This window comes from Mustelus asterias, chromosome 20, assembly GCF_964213995.1.
Source record: "Mustelus asterias chromosome 20, sMusAst1.hap1.1, whole genome shotgun sequence".
Lineage (NCBI taxonomy): Eukaryota > Metazoa > Chordata > Chondrichthyes > Carcharhiniformes > Triakidae > Mustelus > Mustelus asterias.
The window spans coordinates 71038794-71058589 of record NC_135820.1 but is presented as its reverse complement, the minus strand read 5'-3'; the positions used below and the strand labels follow the sequence as shown (position 1 = coordinate 71058589).

The 19796-nt window shown below is 46.4% G+C and overlaps 1 protein-coding gene across 1 annotated transcript in view; it reads left to right on the top strand.

Moving 5' to 3' along the window:
• Positions 1-10095: 10095 nt before the first annotated feature.
• Positions 10096-19796, top strand: part of zhx3b (zinc fingers and homeoboxes 3b) — a 90886-nt gene continuing 81185 nt past the window's right edge. Inside the window, exon 1 of the mRNA XM_078236800.1 lies at positions 10096-10456. The gene's annotated coding sequence lies outside the window, so the exon portion shown is untranslated. The remainder of the gene's footprint in view (positions 10457-19796) is intronic.

The window sequence follows — 19796 nt, the reverse complement described above, 5'->3', positions numbered from 1 at the left end:
ATCAGTGCAGACAGTGTCTCTATCAGTGCAGACAGTGTCTCTATCAGTGCAGACAGTGTCTCTATCAGTGCAGACAGTGTCTCTATCAGTGCAGACAGTGTCTCTATCAGTGCAGACAGTGTCTCTGACAGCGCAGACAGTGTCTCTATCAGTGCAGACAGTGTCTCTATCAGTGCAGACAGTGTCTCTATCAGTGCAGACAGTGTCTCTATCAGTGCAGACAGTGTCTCTATCAGTGCAGACAGTGTCTCTATCAGTGCAGACAGTGTCTCTATCAGCGCAGACAGTGTCTCTATCAGTGCAGACAGTGTCTCTATCAGTGCAGACAGTGTCTCTATCAGTGCAGACAGTGTCTCTGTCAGTGCAGACAGTGTCTCTGTCAGTGCAGACAGTGTCTCTATCAGTGCAGACAGTGTCTCTATCAGTGCAGACAGTGTCTCTGACAGCGCAGACAGTGTCTCTATCAGTGCAGACAGTGTCTCTGTCAGTGCAGACAGTGTCTCTATCAGTGCAGACAGTGTCTCTGACAGTGCAGACAGTGGCTCTGACAGTGCAGACAGTGTCTCTGACAGTGCAGACAGTGTCTCTATCAGTGCAGACAGTGTCTCTATCAGTGCAGACAGTGTCTCTGACAGCGCAGACAGTGTCTCTATCAGTGCAGACAGTGTCTCTGACAGTGCAGACAGTGTCTCTGACAGTGCAGACAGTGTCTCTATCAGTGCAGACAGTGTCTCTATCAGTGCAGACAGTGTCTCTGTCAGTGCAGACAGTGTCTCTGACAGTGCAGACAGTGTCTCTATCAGTGCAGACAGTGTCTCTGACAGCGCAGACAGTGTCTCTATCAGTGCAGGCAGTGTCTCTATCAGTGCAGGCAGTGTCTCTATCAGTGCAGACAGTGTCTCTATCAGTGCAGACAGTGTCTCTGACAGCACAGCACCATAGTTTCCCGTCTTGGTTTTTGTGCCCAAGTCCTGAAGTGAGATTTGAACTTGGAACTTCCTGACTCAGAGTGCTATCAGCTGTCATAATCAAAGCAGGGTTTCCTGATTGCTATCCTGTGGTGTGTGTTGGAAAGTGGGCATCTGGTGAGAGGAAACATTGAGTTCATCCAGTGATGTTCTTCACTGACAATAGAGTGAAATCAGGAAGTATTTTCTTAACACTGCAACGAAGTTAGTGTGAAAATCCCCTAGTCGTCACATTCCGGCGCCTGTTCGGGCACACTGAGGGAGAATTTAGCATGGCCAATGCACCTAACCAGCACGTCTTTCAGACTGTGGGAGGAAACCAGAGCACCCGGAGGAAACCCACACAGACATGGGGAGAATGTGCAGATTCCGCACAGACAGCAACTCAAACAGGGAATTGAACCCGGGTCCCTGGCGCTGTGAGACAGCAGTGCTAACCACTGTGCCACTACGCTGCCCTAAGGCCAAGTGCAAAAATTGGGAACTCACTCTTTCCCTGGGCGGCACGGTAGCACAGTGGTTAGCACTGCTGCTTCACAGCTCCAGGGTCCCGGGTTCGATTCCCGGCTCGGGTCACTGTCTGTGTAGAGTTTGCACATTCTCCTCGTGTCTGCGTGGGTTTCCTCCGGGTGCTCCGGTTTCCTCCCACAGTCCAAAGATGTGCGGGTTAGGTTGATTGGCCAGGTTAAAAATTGCCCCTTAGAGTCCTGGGATGCGTAGGTTAGAGGGATTAGCGGGTAAATATGTGGGGGTAGAGCCGGGGTGGGATTGTGGTCGGTGCAGACTCGATGGGCCGAATGGCCTCCTTCTGCACTGTAGGGTTTCTATGATTTCTATGATCTCCCCCCCACCCAAAAAAAAGGTCCATGAATGTGAAGATAATGGGATAGAATTTTGTGAGCTGGTGGGTATCAAGAGATATGGAGCTAAGTTGTGTCAGTGGAGTTGAGGTGCAAATCAGCAATGAGATAATTGAGCAACAGAGGAGGGCCAAGAGGCTGAATGTCTTATTGCTGTTCCTCTGCTCCTAAATTGACTCCCGACACTGCCCAGCACATCCATGGAACTGCGTCCCAGCAGATACCTATTCTGGAGTGGATCAGTAGCCAGCATAATCAAGGACCCCACTCACCCGGCTCATGCTCTCTTCCACCTTCATCCGTCAGAAAAAAGATACAAAAGTCTGAGGTCACATACCAACCGACTCAAGAACAGCTTCTTCCCTGCTGCCATCAGACTTTTGAATGGACCTACCTTGTATTGAGTTGATCTTTCTCTGCACCCTAGCTACGACTGTAACACCACATTCTGTACCGTCTCCTTCCCTTCTCCCCTGTGTAAAGTTAAAGTAAAAGTTTATTTATTAGTCACAAGTAAGTCTTACATTAACACTGCAATGAACTTACTGTGAAATTCCCCTCGTCGCCACACTTCGGCGCCTGTTTGGGTCAACGCACCCTAACCAGCACATCTTTCAGACTGTGGGATGAAACCGGAGCACCCGGAGGAAACACACGGAGACACGGGGAGAACGTGCAGACTCCACACAGACAGTGACCCGAGCCGGGAATCGAACCCGGGTCCCTGGCGCTGTGAGGCAGCTGTGCTGACCACTGTGCCACCGTGCCACCCATGTACTCTATGTACGGTATGCTTTGTATAGCGTGCAAGAAACAATACTTTTCACTGTATACTGATACATGTGACAATAATAAATCAAATCCAATCAAATAAAGTGACATTGTGCTAGCAGTGTGAGCTGGAAAGAAAGCATTGCTGCAAGTGCCCTCATAAGTCATCCCTGCTGCACAAATAGTCCACTCTGACTGATAACGTGGAATGCAAATGAAAAAAAATCCTAATCTGTTTGTCTCACTGATGTAACAGTTAACCCACTGATCTCAGATAGCATCGCATCGATGTGACACTATGTGATCCCTCTGCAGGACTATCTGTACACGCACAAAGGCCACAAACGGCAGGGAAACAGTCGAAGTGACCTTCCTTGCAGAGCTTCTGCATCCTGGACCTATGAAAAATAGCTTGTGGTCGGGTCTTGTCGCAGAAGCAACAGGAAGTCATCCAAGATAAAAAAAACGAAAAACTGCGGCTGCTGGAATCTGAAACAAAAACAGAAAATGCTGGAAAATCTCAGCAGGGGTGACAGCATCTGCGGAGAGAGAATAGAGCCAACGTCTCGAGTCTGGATGACCCTTCGTCAGAACTTGTTGCCTTATTTGGAAAGGCTCTGATGAAAGGTCATCCAGACTTGACACGTTGGCTTTATTCTCTCTCCACAGATGCTGTCAGACCTTCATAAGTTCATAAGATATAGGAGCAGAATTAGGCCATTCGGTCCATCGAGTCCGCTCCGCCATTCGATCATGGCTGATATGCTCCTCATCCCCATTTTCCTGCCTTCTCCCCATAACCCTTCAACCCATTACCAATTAAAAATCTGTCTAACTCCTCCTTAAATTTACTCACTGTCCCAGCATCCTCCACACTTTGGGACAGCGAATTCCACAGATTCACAACCCTTTGGGAGAAGTAGTTTCTCCTCAATTCTGTTTTAAATTTGCTACCCCTTATCCTAAGACCTCTATTCCTAGGATGCCCCACAAGAGGAAGCATCCGCTCCACATCTACTTTACCCATAGCCTTTTATCATCTTGTATACCTCAATTTGATCTCCCCTCATTCTCCTAAATTCCAAAGAGTAAAGGCTTGAACTGTTCAATCTCTCTTCATACGACAAACCCCTCATCTCTGGAATCAATCTAGTGAACCTCCTCTGAACTGCCTCCAATGCCACTACATCTTTCCTCAAATACGGGGACCAAAACTGTCCCCAATACTCCAGGTGCGGCCTCACCAATGCCGTGTATAGTTGCAGACCTGCTGTGATTTTCCAGCATTTTCTGTTTATGTTGAGGAAGTCAGCTAACTTGTTTGCATCTTACATACCAGGTGACCCTAGACTGCAGGAGCAGCAGCCCCTTCTCCGCCTTTCATAACGGGGCACAGAAAATCACTTCCCTCGGCTGCACTACGGTTTTCCGGCCTGGATATTCCATCAATGTTTTTAGAAGCGGATGGGAGAATTTTCGAAAGTACTGTGCAGGATAACTCCAGCATCTTACTCAGTTTGATGTTCTTGCACCATTATAATCTATTATTAGTGCAGTGGTAACTACGGGATACTGTCCCTCTTTCCCTCTTGTGCCATTCTTCACCTGTATTGGACTTTCCAGGTTTCAAACCCCAGCCTGCATGAAAACTAGAAGCAGGAGGAGGCCATTCAGCCCTTTGAGCCTGCTCTGCCATTCAATTTGATCATGGCTGATCATAAAATTCCATATCCTGATCCCCCCTTCCTCCCATACCCCTTGATCCATAAGACCATAAGACCATAAGACATAGGAGCGGAAGTAAGGCCATTCGGCCCATCGAGTCCACTCCACCATTCAATCATGGTTGATTTCAACTCCATTTACCCGCTCTCTCCCCATAGCCCTTAATTCCTCGAGAAATCAAGAATTTATCAATTTCTGTCTTGAAGACGCTCAACGTCTCGGCCTCCACAGCCCTCTGTGGCAATGAATTCCACAGACCCACCACTCTCTGGCTGAAGAAATTTCTCCTCATCTCTGTTCTAAAGTGACTCCCTTTTATTCTAAGGCTGTGCCCCCGCGTCCTAGTCTCCCCTGTTAATGGAAACAACTTCCCTACGTCCATCCTATCTAAGCCGTTCATTATCTTGTAAGTTTCTATCAGATCTCCCCTCAACCTCCTAAACTCCAATGAATATAATCCCACGATCCTCAGACGTTCATCGTATGTCAGGCCTACCATTCCTGGGATCATCCGTGTGAATCTCCGCTGGACCCGCTCCAGTGCCAGTATGTCCTTCCTGAGGTGTGGGGCCCAAAATTGCTCACAGTACTCCAAATGGGGCCTAACCAGTGCTTTATAAAGCCTCAGAAGTACATCCCTGCTTTTGTATTCCAAGCCTCTTGAGATAAATGACAACATTACATTTGCTTTCTTAATTACGGACTCAACCTGCAAGTTTACCTTTAGAGAATCCTGGACTAGGACTCCCAAGTCCCTTTGCACTTTAGCATTATGAATTTTGTCACCGTTTAGAAAATAGTCCATGCCTCTATTCTTTTTTCCAAAGTGTACGACCTCGCACTTGCCCACGTTGAATTTCATCATCCCTTTAGCCCCAAGAGCTAGGTCTAATTTCTTCTTGAAATCAGACAACGTTTTGGCATCAACTACATTCTGTGGTATTGAATTCCACACATTCACCACCCTCTGGGTGAAATTTCACCTCACCTCAGTTCTAAAAGGTTTACCCCTTATCCTCAAACTATGACCCCTAGTTCTGGACTCTCCCACCATTGGGAATATTCTTTCTGAATCTACCCTGTCTAACCCTGTTAGAATTTTATAAGTTTCTATGAGATCCCCCACAAGCCTTGGCAAATTAGCTCTGAATGTCCGGGTAGTATTTGCGTTCATTTTTCTTACCTGGTTTCATTTTACCGCTTAGCCAAAAGCTTTGGGTTCAAGTCTTGGTGGCCATGGAAGGTGTAATCATGACACAGCCACACAGGTTGAGTTGGTGGCACGGTGGCACAGTGGTTAGCACCTCTGCCTCACAGTGCCAGGGACCCGGATTCAATTCTGGCCTCGGGTGGCTGTCTGTGCGGAGTCTGCATCTTCTCCTCGTGTCTGTGTGGGTTTCCTCTGGGTGCTCCGGTTTCCTCCCACAGTTCAAAGATGTGCAGGTTAGGTGGACTTGCTATGCTAAAATTGCCCCTTAGTGTCAGGGGGTTTAGTAGGGTACATATGTTGGGCTACGGGGATAAGGCCTGAGTTGGATTGTTGTCGGTAAAGGCTCGATGGGCTGAATGGCCTCTTTCTGCACGGTAGGAATTCTATGAGTTTCAAATTGCAAATCCTTCCTTCCAAATCCATACAAATGCCAATGGCAGGTGATAAGAGCTGGAGAGATTCCTGGCCCAGTCATATGATGGCAAGATAGCTGTGAGCCCCTTACCATCACTATTCATAGCTCCAGACTGTCACCTGTAAAAGTGCATGCTGCCTTAACAACTCAGACTCGTTTGGTGCCAGCTGGCTGAATGGCTGGCCAACCAATGGCTGAATTGGCGCTGACAGCACAATGTTCAATCCCCATTCCCAGGAGGTCATGATGTTGTTGGTCCCATCTGCATTTGAGGCAAGAACTGCAGAAGGTAAGGGGCGGGATTTTCCGGCTGCGCTCGCCCCAAGACCGGAAAATCCTGCCCAAGGTCAACGGACCTTTGCATGGCCTGTGTCCCGCCCGCTACGATTCCCATGGCGGGTGGGATAGGAAAATTCCACCCAATGTCTTTAAGATGCATCACAAGAGCAGTTGCAATTAATATTTAACACCAAACCACCTGAGGTGATACAGAAACATAGAAACTAGAAGCAGGAGGAGGCCATTCGGCCCTTCGAGCCTGCTCCGCCACTCATTTTGATCATGGCTGATCATCAAATTCCGGCTAAGTGGCCACCTTGGACATGGGGATAACTGGCAAGGAGCAAGTTAAAGGATAGAGGCGGAGAGAATCAGGAGAGAATTCCAGAGATTGGTCAGCAATCAACAACTCCAGCGAAATGCAAATTCATAGGAACATGCCATCAAACCTTTATCTTTGACCCCCTGGTTCGTGTTGGAGGCCAGATGCTAGGAGCCGCGTACAAATTGTGGACACAATATATGCGAATACAACTTCCCCGCGGGATCGTGAAATGATGGTTTCTCAAGGGAAATATGAGCTCATAGCAATGAATAAAAAACTGAAATATAAGTGAAAGGTCATTCAGCTGTAACGTTAACTCTGTTCCTCCACAGGTGCTGCCTGACCCGTTGAATATGTCCTGTTGTTGTTTCAGATTTCCAGCATCTGCAGTATTTTGCGTCTGTTGAAATATAAACACTATTTGATAGAAGGTGGTTCGCACTGCTGCCTCACAGCGCCAGGGACCTGGGTTCGATTCCTAGCCTTGGGTCACTGTCTGTGCGGAGTCTGCACATTCTCCCCATATCTATGTGGGTTTCCTGCCGGTGCTCCAGTTTCCTCCCACAGTCCGAAAGGCATGCTGGTTAGGGTGCATTCTAAATTCTCTCTCAGTGTACCCGAACAGGCGCCGGAGTGTGGCGACTAGGGGATTTTCACAGTAACTTCATTGCAATGTTAATGTAAGTGACCAATAAATAAACTAACTCTGTTCCACCACAGATGCTGCCTGACCCGCTGAGTATTACAGTTGCTGGGCCGGATTGTACGGTCTCACTTGTCCCAAAACTGTAAAATCTCGCCTGAGGTCAATGGACCTTTCCGTGTCCCGCCCTTCGCCCGCTCCGATTCCTGTGGTGGGTTTCCGATTGTTGGCATTCGCAGTGTTTTGTGTCTGAGTTGCAATATAAGCGCTATTTGGTGGAAGGAATTATGAGGATAGGATAAAAGCAAAATACTGCGGATGCTGGAATCTAAAACAAAAGCAGAAAATGCTGGAAAATCTCAGTCAGGACTCGCTGCACAGATGCTGTCAGACCTGCTGAGATTTTCCAGCACTTTCTGTTTTTGGTATGATGCGAGGAGGCTCTATACGCACACCAAGATTTTACTGAGGTGATAAAAGCAAATTACTGCGGATGCTGGAATTCTGAAACCAAAAGAGAAAATGCTGGAAAATCTCAGCAGGTCTGGCAGCATCTGTAAGGAGAGAAAAGAGCTGACCCTTAGTCAAAGCCGACTCCAGATCACCCCTAAGATTCCTATTTTAGTCTCATCTACAAGTTTGGACATTGTCCTTTTTCTCACCCGATTTCCAAATGCCAGAATCTTGTCTTTTTTTGTCTTGGAGCGAGTACTTTGATAGTTCCATTCTTTGACAAAGGGTCGTCTGGACTCGAAACGTCAGCTCTTTTCTCTCCTTACAGACGCTGCCAGACCTGCCGAGATTTTCCAGCGTTTTCTCTTTTGGTTTTTATTGAAGTGGTTTCATTGTGCTCTATATTTCTGGTGGACGCAGGGGAGTTTTGTTTGATTGTACAGTTGCACTAACTTTTGTTATTAGCCAATAACTATTCCGCTTGCATCTAAATAAAAGCAAATTACTGCAGATGCTGGAATCTGAAACCAAAAGGGAAAACGCTGGAAAATCTCGGCGGGTCTGGCAGCATCTGTAAGGAGAGAAAAGAGCTGACCCTTCGAGTCCAGATGTTTCTGTGCCTTTTAGCTTTGACAAAGGATCATCCGGACTCGAAACGTCAGCTCTTTTCTCTCCTTACAGATGCTGTCAGACCTGCTGAGATTTTCCAGTGTTTTCTCCGCTTGCGTCTGTCTAATCCTTCTCTTTAATGGCAGTAATTTCAGTGTCAAAAACTGGCCCAAGAGCTAACCGGTGGGTACAGTGGAACGCTGCACTGCCTTATCTCAAGAGATCACAACTTTAATTCCACAGCAAGCATTTATTTACAGCAGACAATAGTCTCGTGTTTTACTAAACGTGTTTACTTTGACACACGACAGGCTTAAAACAATATTTTCTTTTTCCTGATAACGATTTCCGCCAACAGGGAGAATTGTCAAGGTTAGCCAGTGTTTGATGCGGCCAGGGGAAGAATCTTAGGAACGGGTGAAATATTGCTTGCCGTTGCTTCGCGGCGTGTGATTTTTTTTAATAATTCGTAAATGCCTGAGACTCTCGGTGTCAGAGGGAATTCCCAGGTTATGAGGTTTTAAAGACAGGAGAGGACGGTGGGGAGGGGGGGATCCCTTTGAAACAAACCAGTACCCTAGCAACAAGAAGACAGAGACGTGACCATCAGCCAGTTGGAGAGAAAGCGACCACAGCCACTCAGCAGAAAGGAACCATCAGGAACAAGAACAACAGGTACAAGGCGCTTATTTCAAACACAAAACACGCCCTCTGGTCTGGCCGTGCAGACAGTAGACCCACGGATACCGCTTTAACCCATAACCGGCCCCAGAAATAGCAGTGCCCAAGGTTGACACTTTTTTTTTCCAAGATGCAATATTTCTACAACATTTCTGCTGATCTGGCATAAGAGAGAGAGCGAGAAATACTGGAATGTAACAACAGCAGGCGCAGTTGTGACATTTTGATTTGATTTTTGATTTCATTTATTATTGTCACATATATTGGGATACAGTGAAAAGTATTGTTTCTTGCAGACAAAACAGAGTACATGGGGAGAAGAAAAGGAGAGGGTGCAGAATGTAGAGTTACGATTTTTAAGTTTAAGTTTATTTATTAGTGTCACAAGTAAGCTTCACATTAACACTGCAGTGAAGTTACTGTGAAAATCCCCTAGTCATAGCTAAGGTGTAGAGAAAGATCCACTCATCTCATGAAGGAGCAGCACTCCGAAAGCTCGTGATTGCAAATAAACCTGTTGGACTTTAACTTTCGTGTTGTGAGACTTCTTACTGTGCTTATCCCAGACCAACGCCCACATCTCCACATCATAACTTAATATATGGTATTTTATATTCATTGGTCGGGGTGGTCTGCACAGTGGATTTTACTGTTTAAAGTTTATTTATTAGTGTCACATTGACACCGCAATGAAGTTACTGTGAAAATCCCCTAGTCGCCACACTCCGGCACCTGTTCGGGTACACTGAGGGAGAATTTAGCACGGCCAATGCACCCTAACCAGCACGTCTTTCGGACTGTGGGAGGAAACCGGAGCACCCGGAGGAAACCCACGCAGACACGGGAACAACGTGCAGACTCTGCACAGACAGTGACCCAAGCCGGGAGGCGAACCCAGATCCCTGGCGCTGTGTGGCAGCGGTGCTAACCACTGTGCCACCGTGCCACCCCACTGGATAGACATTAGAAATGTCAGTGCTGTTTGTGTTTTCAGGATTGTGAAATGTTTGAGAGACAGGTAGATCCTCCTTTTCCAGGATCCTTTCCTGCACCCTCCCCCAACACAAGTAACTATCCCCGTGGGGGAAGCAGAGACAAGCCCCGAACTCCCCACCCTCTAAACCCCCACAAGTGAGAGCAACTTCCAAAGTATTTTGCATCGTTCGCAAGGGTTGGTGACGTTGGCCATCACGTGTGTCGGCGTTCTGGCGTTGGATTTGGGGATTTTTTGGGGGTTGTATGGGTTGAATCGTATCGTTTTCCTTTCGCTCTGAGTGTGTGTTGGCGAATTTCCCTATTACATTTGAAAACGCGACGAGATCGGACACAACGCTGCAAGGAGCGAGATTCAGCAGCGATCGGATCACAGCAGAGGGGGTAGGGGGGGTGGCTGCCTGTCGGTCGGGTTTGGAAGGAGCCAGTTAATATATAAATATATATACATACATCTCCATAGAACAGAGAGCGTGAGGAAGAGGAGGAGGAGGTGGCAGGCAGCTGGATCGCGGAAGAAGGGGGTGAGTTGTGTTTGGGAAGCACTGGGGCTGATTATTGCTACTTTTGCATTGATACACTCGATTGTTGCCACGTTCTAGAAGGCGCTACAATGTTGCCAATTCTCCCTGCACCCACTCTCTCTCTCCCCCCCTTCTCTGGGCTCCCCAGTCTATTTGTGTGTGTGTGTGTCTGTCTCTCTCTCCCACACCCCCTGTCTTCAATCCCTCCCCCCCCAATACAGAAAAAATGAGGCAACCAGACCCAGGGAGAAAAGTAACCCAAATAAAATGGCGGCACAGTCACAACCAGAGTGTCTGTGTGTGTGTGTCTGTGTGTCTAAAACGATCCGAGGGGGGTGAAATCAAAGAGGGGAGGGGGTAGGGAACGGCTCTGTTTAGGGACGGTTCTCTCCTTCCCTTCCCCCCCCTCCCCACTCCCAACTTGAGAGACATAACACACAAGGCTGGCTTCTATTCCAACCTCTATATTTCCTTCACTTGCCCCTTTTTTAAGGGGGTAGGGGTAAATAATGGATTAAAGTATGAAAATGCATCCTCCCTCTCCCCTCCCAGGGCTGTGAAAATTAGCATGAGTTTCTAACCCCCCCTCCCCTTTCTCCTTTAACTGGAGGCTGTGATATTTGAATGGGGAGAGGTGAAATTGACGAGCTGAAATTGACCAGAGCGAAATTGAGCAGCGTCTAGATGACTGTCCATTCAGCATGTCTATGTGTGTGTGTGTGTGTGTAGGGGAGGGGAGGGGGAACAATCTGGTTTGCTAGCATGTTCCATTACACACACACACACACACCATGTCTTTTCTATTGCTGTACCTCACATTGTCTTTAAAACCAATCTTCATTGTATGGTATATTACAGTTGCTATTTAACATTGTAATCTTTGGACGGCAGTGTGTGTAAAAAAAATCCTTCGTTCAAATCTAAATGATTCGTCCAAAAGAAAGTAAACGGTTCAAATCTTTTAAAAACGCGAAAAATAAGATTTTTTTTATTTTTAAAAAAAGATGGACATTATTTGTTGTAACTGACTGACTTGGGGGAGAGGAAAACCCCATTCATGTAACGTTGCAAATAGGGAGCATCCGATTTGCTACTTTTTTAAAGGGACAGGGTCTGCTTCTTTGTTTTCAGTTTTTTTTTGCTCTGGCCTACTGTAATTCAAGATTGGGTCGGCTTTTCTGACTGCACATGCGTCTTAAAGCGCCAGTGACTCACACAGGACTGTTTAGTAAGAGTCGGGACGCCAAGCTTTTGGAAATGAGTCTGAGAACGGATGTTTGCAAAAAGATTGGAACTCTCGTATGTGCAGTATTACAAGACGTGCAACATCTTTGACTTTTACAGAGACTGGCAAGTGTACCAAAATAGTTACAAATAAGCGTATTTGTTGTTAAACAGCCGCTTCCCAGGGAGTCAAATTGATACTTGCATTAAATCAAAATAAACCAGCGGGAGTTTATTCTGGACTCCTCAACATCTTTGGAACTCTCCATTATCACAAATGTTAATTAGTTTGGTCTCTTTCATATGTTGGATTTTTTTTTGAATCGTACAGGGTTAACTTGTTTAAAGTTTTCCCCCTCTTCCCACCCCCCTACCCCTTACTGTACCCTTAACCCCCCTCCTCCCTATCACCATGAGAAATGGAGTGAGTGTAAAGGAGCCAGGCAGAACCACAGGCCTCATCCACTCCACCCTAACGTTGGACATGGGGCTGTGAGATGGTTGTTTTGGGCAAGCTCTTCTCTTCTCTTCAGGAATTCCCCCCACCCCCCTGGATACAGTCTTGGTCTAAGCAGCAAGTAACAAAATCATTCCATATGTGGGAGGCAGGGTGGAGCACTGTGATCTCATCCCAAAACCAAGCCTGTTTCCCATGGAAAATTTTAACCTGATGTCATGTTTTGCCCCGGATCCCATTCAGCTGATTGTAGGTAGGACTGTGTGCGTAATGTAATATTAACCATGGAGGGAAATCATTCGGAATCTACTACGTTTACAAAACCATCAAGGGGTGGTTTTTATCCAGGATAATATACTGACCCAGCCTGAGTGGGTCTCTGTGACTCTCATTTTCGCTTCTGAGAATTTCTCAACCTTGCTGTTCTCTCTGTAAATCTGTCTCTTCATCCTCTCTCTCCTTTGGTGTATTGCCCTTTGCACTTCCTCCTCCTGTGTGCCCCAACCCCATTCTCTGTGAGAATGACTCTCTTTAATGTTGTGTCATGCTGGTATATGTCTTATTTTCCACTGTGTGTGTGTGTGTGTGTTTTCTCTTTCTGTTTGTCCTCCTTGTTTTTACTTCCAGCCACTCCTTACGCTCTCTGTCCTGCCTTGTCCCTTTCCACCCACAACCGCCACCATTCCTTCCGTCTCACTCTGTCACTCCTTTTGTCACCCTACCTTTCCTTGGTCAACTACCGGCTGTTTCTTGCCAATGACTAATCCCTGCTCGTGCGCGCGCTCCATCTCTCTTTCTCCCCCACCCCCCCCCCCTTTCACTTTTCCATTTCCTCCCTCCATTCTTTGTCTCTCTCACCTCATGCGGAGTGTTTTTAAAAAAAAAAAATGTCAGCCTGTTGAGTGGGCAGCGTGCTTTAAGATTTTACGTTTGAGTCCGACCCTTTGCGCAGTTCCAAAGTAGGAGGACCACAGACTTGTCCTTAAGATTTCTCTTAGCATCTCTGTGCCCCTCGAGTGGCACTTTTGTACTCGAAGCTTCAGCAGTTTGGACGCAGGGGAGTAGTGTGCCAGATTCTCATTACATTGTTAAAACTTGCCTCCTTGTGCTGACTGCAAAATCACAGACTACGTTGTGGTGAGTCTGTGAAGCTGCTGGCATATGGGAACTGACCTTGTTTACATCATGCTCTGCAACGGAGAGCGAGAGACTCTGGTTCTCTCTCTCTCTCTCTCTGTGTTTACTCGATTTTATGCACTGTAAAAGTGTCTTTAAGGTAAAAGTGAGCAGTGAGGTATTATAGCTCCTTTTTATTTCACTGTGCTTACAAAGTAACATTCGAGCAGGAGTAGGCCATTTCAGCTCTTGAAGCCTGTTCCACTCGTCAATTAGATCATGGCTGACCTCTATCTTAACTCAATTTGCTTGTCGTAGTTCCATATCCCTCAATAACATTTGCCTAACAATCTTTACCAATCGTCACTTACAATTGCTCTCCAGCCTCGACAGACTCTTGGGGGCAAGAGAATGCCAGAATCCCTCGACCTTCTTTTTTGTGTAGGAAAAAGTGCCTTTAATTTTGATGTGATGCACAAATGTAAGTAAATTATTTTATGTCCCCCTTCTGTGCGAAGGCACTAGCTCTGGACGGGCAAAGCACGAGCCTCACAGTGAACATGTCCCAACGATCACAGTAACTTGAATTTGTATCGTCCCATTAAGTGAACATCATAAGGACCCTTCGCAAGTGTTATCGAACAAAATTTGATACTGAGCTGAATAAGGAGATGTTAGGACAGGTGACAACTACTGATCAAAGAAGCCTCAGTGAATCTTAGATTCATCCAGATAGCTCCCACAACGACCTTGCAATAAGAGGTAACCTTGGAAGAAGCAAAGATCCTGATCACCAATCATTCCGACTGCACGAAGCAACCGGTTTTAATTAAAATAAGTACATCAAATTCACCCACAACTGAGATTTCTTTTTTTTGTTGTTGTTCAGTTATAAACTTGGACATCATTGGTGGGGTGGCTCATTGAATATTGCACCTTCTGAGTTGCAGCAGAATCCTAAATAATTGAGGGGGTTAATCCTGCACTCAGTGGCGGGATTTAGCTGCACTTTCTGTATGTGTGTAATACAATACCATTTCCATCCATTTCGACTCTTTCTGCCCCTTTGTGCCTTCGGGCGGCTGTTCAACGCATAGCTGCGGATTGGCTGCTTTTTGTGGACCCAACCCCTCCCTGGCTGTGACGTCACATTTACTTCTGCTGTGGGCAACATCTGTCCTTTGTGTTGGTGCCTTTGTAAGCCATAAAACATGTGGAAAGGTTTGGAGTGTCCAGGTGTGTCTGGCAGCACGTGGCACAGTGGTTAGCCCCGATGCCTCACAGCGCCAGGGACCCGGGTTCGATTCCGGTCTCGGGTGACTGTCTGTGTGGAGTTTGTATGTTCTCCCCATGGGTTTCCTCCAGCTGCACCTCTTTCCTCCCACAGATGTGCAGCTTAGGTGGATTGACCATGCTAAATTGCTCCTTGGTTTGCCAGCATAATTAAGGACCCCACGTCTACCCGGACATGCTCTCTTCCACCTTCTTCCATCGGGGAAAAAAATACAAAAGTCTGAGGTCACGCACCAACCGGCTCAAGAACAGCTTTTTCCCTGCTGCTGTCAGACCTTTGAATGGACTTACCTTGCATTAAGTTGATCTTTCTCTACACCAGGGGTCTCCAAACTACGGCCCGCGGGCCACATCCAGCCCGCGCGCGGCGGGTCACATACGGCCCGGATACAATAAATTTTATTCATTCATTTATAGAACTGATTTTCTTCTTTGGCCCGCGAAGATGTGTAGAATATACGATGTGGCCCTTGTACTGAAGAGTTTGGAGACCGCTGCTCTACACCCTAGCTATGACTGTAACACGACATTCTGCACTCTTTTGTTTCCTTCCCTATGAACGGTATGCTTTGTCTATATAGCACGCAAGAACCAATATGTTTCACTGTATGCTAATACATGTGACAATAATAAATCGAATCAAAAAAGTCAAATAGTTTCAGGGGGACCAGTAGGCTATATACATGGGGTTGTGGGGATAGGGCCTGGGTGGGACTGTGGTCAGTGCAGCCTCGATGGGAGTAATGGCCTCCTATACTGTAGGGAACCTATGATTCTACAATATCTGTATTGCTACATACTTTGAGCATGATGTGATGGCTTCAATGACTTGAGGCATCTGCAACATTTTTCTGTTTTCTTTTTAATGTCTGCGCTCTTATTCCTCACCCACCCCCCCCCCCCCCCCCCACACACGCTCTCGCTCTCAAACTAACTTGAATTATAATAATTTTTAAGAAGAAAAAGGCCCAGGAGGCAAGAAGGCGACAAGCCACAAGATAAGGGGCAAGGCATCACAGGGGGCAACAAGGGTTGGACGTGAGCCCAAATAAAAGTGGCAGAGCACGAAGAAAAGGGGACATGTCCTCTCTTTGTCCGACCCCAAAAATCTCTCACTCACACTCACACCCTTCCCCTGACTACCCGTTTACCAAACACTCTGTTTTAATGAGCTTGCTTGATAATCACTGATGCTTTCTTTTGGTCTAGGCTCAGTACACTACAGTAAACATGCCATCTCTCCAGCTGACTGCTGTGTCATTTTGAGACTTTTTCTGCTGCCATCGTTTTCACAATGCGTGCATATTCGGACCCGTCGTCGCCTGCTTTTGTGAACTGACTTGGGGGGTTTTATTTTTTAAAAAAAGGGAAAAAGAAAGTTGCTTTAAAACCAGGCTGTCTCTTACAATTTATGTAGTTTTTGTTGATGCATTCCAGCAACATAATTAAACACACATCCAGCTGTTTGGTATTGCAGGGAGCATTTTAAATCACCAAGCAAGTGACAAAAGAAACAAATTGTTTTTTCACCAGTTGAAATTTCAGCCCTTGAAGGAGGAAGACCACAATTTAGATTTTTAAAAAAAAAAATAACCCTCTGTTTTTTTTTTGTGGGGGAACAAATTCCTCTCTCCTCCCCTCGGTGCTTGCTAACTCCCAGCTGTGGCTCTGCTTCTTTGCTTACTCTGCACAAGCTCAGCCCTGGCAAGCCTTCATTTCACAAGCTTTGCTGGCGAATGTCGCAGGCTCGTGGACCTCATTGCCCCCCGTTCGATCGTGTCCGCGTGCCTGGTCTCCGGCAGAAGTGGCTGGACAATAATTAGTAACCTTGGTTCATTTCTTTCCTGGCCATCCGCGCCGCCCCCCCCCCCCCCCCCCCCCCCCCCATTCCCTCCCCTCCCCCCACCACAGTACAGTCTGGGGACACTGTGGCTGATTTGCACTGACTCCATTGCTCCTCTGGCTGTGACGAGCTCAGTCAGCACAGATCATGGATTGAACCCAGGACCTTTCTGGCTCAGCTGCACAGCATGTAGTTTAGTTACACACCAACCCATTCGAGAAGCTATTGACGTCTTTTAGGGAAAGCTTTGTTTTCTGTGCGCCTATGGCTAAAGATCATTAGGGTGCTTTAAGAAAAGCCAAGGAGGCAGTGCGTAATGGGTTGATCCACTAAATCACTTGTTCCATAGAGTGGGTTAAAGGGATGATCCTTCGTTCAAATTCCCCTCACCCGTCCGTATTTGTGATTCTCTCTGTCAATTCCCGGCATATGTTGGTGTTCAGTTTTGAGTGCCTGACGCTCCACGTACTAATTGCAATGTGGACTGAAATTTCTTTAACTGCGTTCAGTAAATGTAATGATTTCCCCTCTAATCACTGTTATTAATTCGAAATGTCCCTTTACAGCTGCATTTTAGTCAAAAGGCCTTTACGTTCAGGGCAAATTCTAGCTAGGTTTCTGTAAATTTTTAACCATGTATAAATTGCACTTGTACAAAATATCCAGTGGGTACATAGGGTCAACCATACTGTGCCCTGAAGATGGGAATTATGCCAAGTGCCTTCAACCAGTTACATCACTAATGAGTTAACCAATTGTTAAAAATATTTAACCTTTCCATCCCCCACATTTTGGTTCATTAAATTGTACAGTATGTCAGTCTTGGCCTGGCAGTAGGTGGTGCAGAGGCCACTTGGCATTGGGATTGGATGTGGGTGGGAAGGGGAAGTTGAGCATGGGTTGTGGAGGGGAAGGGGTGTCATATTTTTACGTGTCATTGATCGGGGGGAAAGCTGTCAGTTTTCTGATTTTCCTTTTGGCGTTTGATGTGTCATGCTTATGGTCTATATTGAAATCACACTCTTGTACATTGGCTAAATATCTTTTCTTTAAAAATCATATAGCCATTTAAAATCGTGTGCTGATCTAAGCACGCTAATTGCCAGTCGTGAAATCATTTGTTCCATTTCATGCGCCTCTTCCCATTTTAATATTTTTCTGCTGTTTCATGCACCCCCCCCCCCCCCCCCACCATGTCCAAGCACATTGTCCTTGTACATACAGACCACGGGGTTACTTTGCGTTCATTGCTTGTCACGTGGTAACAATAATGTGCGTGGTGAATTTTGAAAATGTTTTGCGTAACTGTCTGGAAAAATCCTGACTTTTTGGGCTTGAGAAGAAGCAGATGAGAGGGTCACTGCAATAGGTATAGCTGCCGAAACAGATTGATGGCAAGAGGGTCACAGTCTGAAGATTCAGGTAGACCATTTAGGACGGAGATGAGGAGACATTTCTTCACCCAAAGAGTGGTGAGTCTGTGGAATTAATTACCACAGGAAGTAGTTGATGCCAAAACATTGAATGTATTCAAGAGGTGGCTGGATATAAAGGTTATGGGGAGAAAGCAGGATTAGGCTATTGAGCTGGACCATCCGCCATGATCGTAATGAATGACGGAGCAGGCTCGAAGGGCCAAATGGCCTCCTCCTATCTTTTATGTTTTAAGATATTTCCACCTGTGGCAGAGTTCCAAACCAGTCACTAATAAATCCAGCAAGAAAATTCGAGTGAATCTTCTTTGTGCAGAGATTGATTAGAATGTTGAACTTGTTACCACATTCTAAGGAGCGGTTGAGGTAAATGGCATAGATGCATTTAAGGGGAAGTTGCATGAGGGGAAAGAAGTATGCTGTTAGGGTTAGATCAAGCAGGGTGGGAGGAGGCTCATGTGGAACATAAACACTGGCATGGACCAGCTGGGCCGAATTGGTTGACGTATGAGGAGAGACTAAACAGTTTGGGCTTATGCTCACTGGAGTTTAGAAGGATGAGAGGGGATCTGATCGAGGTACATAAAATTTTCAAAGAGATTGATCAAGTAAATGTAGACCAAATGTTTCCTCTTATGGGGCAATTCTCGAACAAAAGGTCACAGGTATAGATTGAGAGATGATAGACTTAAAACTGAGATGAGGAGGAACTACTTCCCGCAGAGGATGGTGAATTTGTGGAACTCGCTGCCCCATAGCGCGGTGGAGTCTGAATCATTGAATGGTTTCAAGAAAGAGATAGATATATTTCTAATAAAAAAACGAGATATGGGGAACAGGTGGGGAAGTGCATTTGAGACCAGGGAGAGATCAGCCATGATCTGACTGAATGGTGGAGCAGCCTCGAAGGGTTGAATTTGCTGACTTCTGCTCCTAATTCCTATGACTCTATGAATGACGTGTTTTTGTATTCTATGAAAGCATGTATGGAAAATGTTAGCCTGAGGTGTTATTTAAGATATATCATCATAGTAAATCCAAGGAGAATGGATACAAACTGATCAAAATGCAAATTTAGGAGCGTTGGAACTAAGTTTAAACTTGGAGCGATTAACCCATGGGAGCGATGCAGGACAATGGGGAAAATCTCAATATCTCTTTCTAGCAGGGCCATTTATATAGATCTTGTGGCCATCCTTGAAAAAGCAGGGCATCTCGGTCATGGCCACGTTATAATTCTATCGTTAACTAGTACTCAAAATCTGTATGACGTGGACAAGTTTCTTCCTCCATCAAGTCATGCCATCACCATTCCTTATTCAATGTGATAAACGACTGGCCACGCACAACTTGGCCGTATTTCCCAGTTACTCATTATGAACCCCTCTACTGGATACGATATGGCTACCAGTCATGTCTTTGTACTCAATTCCAGGCCTGGGTGTCAAAAGTACTGGGTTGCAATAATTGGTGACGAGAGGGTGTGTCTGCCCGCGCCCAGGAGAGAACTCTCGCGCTACAGACACATGACGCCTTTTGTACCCTCGTCATCTCGGTGTCCATGTGTCCACTGAGTCTACATGGGAGCTGGAAGATGATGTAATTGTCTTCCTCTACACCATAGGCAACCCCCCCCCCCCCCCATCTCCCCCTTTGCAGCATAATAAAAAGTTTATTTATTTATTAGTGTCACAAGTAGGCTGACATTAACACTGCAATAAATTTGCGATGAAAATCCCCCAGTCGCCACATTCCGGTCCCTGTTCGGGTACACTGAGGGAGAATTTAGCACGGCCAATGCTCCTAACCAACACGTCTTTCGGACTGTGGGAGGAAACAGGAGCACCCGGAGGAAACCCACGCAGACACGGGGAGAAAGTGCAGACTCCGCGCAGACAGTGACCCAAGTTGGATTGTGAAGGGCGGGAGTTGGGTGGGAGTGAGGAGTGTGTGCGGATGAAATGGTGGTGGTGT